Source organism: Sinocyclocheilus rhinocerous, unplaced genomic scaffold (assembly GCF_001515625.1).
Source record: "Sinocyclocheilus rhinocerous isolate Xijiao unplaced genomic scaffold, SAMN03320098_v1.1 scaffold90, whole genome shotgun sequence".
In the NCBI taxonomy this organism is placed as follows: Eukaryota; Metazoa; Chordata; class Actinopteri; order Cypriniformes; family Cyprinidae; genus Sinocyclocheilus; species Sinocyclocheilus rhinocerous.
In genome coordinates, this window is record NW_015657969.1 from 1,591,186 (window position 1) to 1,592,347 (window position 1,162).

The 1,162-nt window shown below is 34.0% G+C and overlaps 1 protein-coding gene across 2 annotated transcripts in view; it reads right to left on the minus strand.

Annotated features, from left to right (window-relative positions):
* Positions 1–1,162, minus strand: part of LOC107721886 (DNA polymerase alpha catalytic subunit-like) — a 65,604-nt gene that overhangs the window by 20,674 nt on the left and 43,768 nt on the right. The window lies entirely within an intron of this gene.

The following is a 1,162-nucleotide window of genomic DNA, read 5'->3' on the forward strand; positions in this document are numbered from 1 at the left end:
GTGATTCTATTCCTAAATTACAATGATTCGTCTGTTTCATTCCTCCAGCTTTGACGTGTGCGATCAATGTTGTGATCACATGGTTCGCCCGTGCAGTGTATGATCACACCAGTGTGATTTGAACATTTAAATCTGCGTTCGCGCTGCCATTGACCTAAAGAGAGCAGCTGTCATCTGTCATGAATGAAACAGCTTCACAGTCTTTTCAGCCACACAGTATCATTATTTCTGTGTTACAAACGCAGTGTTTCTCAACCCTGGTCCTGGGCGGGGCGCCCAGCACTGCACATTTTGTGTGTCTCCCTAATCAAACACACCTGATTCAACTCATTAGCTCATTAAAAGAAACTCCAGGACCTGAAATGGGTGTCAGACAAGGGAGACATACAAAATGTGCAGTGTTGGGGGGCGCTCAGGATCAGGGTTGAGAAACACTGTCTTAAAGGGACAGCGGCCTATAAATACTGCTGCTGTCATTAATGATCATCAAACAACAAAACAGCTGTGATAAAAATCTATATTTAATTTATACAGTGAACACTATGCAGTGTTATTTTCCATAATTATTACATTTCTGTATTTGAATACTACCAACCTTATTTTATTTGTAACATATTCTGTTGTATTTATCTATGCTTGTAATTTGTGTATTTGTTCTTATTTTTACTGGCTGTTCTCTTGTCTCTTTAATCATGTTTAAACTTTTTTAGTTAATCTAGTAGTATTTGCTGTGGTTGTGGTATCAAAGAAGTACTTTGCTTTAAGTAATAATTGGAAAGCAAGTTAAATTGAAATATTTGTCTTTTCTTGCTGATCCGAAAAATGATCTGATCCGTGGGTCAAAAACCGTAATGTGATCCGAACCGTGAGATTTGTGATCCGTTAAACCACTATTATTTAATCACATTGGAATCGAAAAGAATCGGAATCGATCAAATTCAAACAATACCCAACCCTAAAAATAATAATAATAATACTAAATATTATTATTAATATTACTACTGCCCATGTAAATACTACTACTACTACTACTACATTACATACCGTAAAGTATTATTATAATAAATTTTTAGTATGTATATTTATGTATAATGTAGTATAATGCAGTTGAAAAAAAAATAAAAAAAAATAAATATATATATATATATATATACAGTGGGTA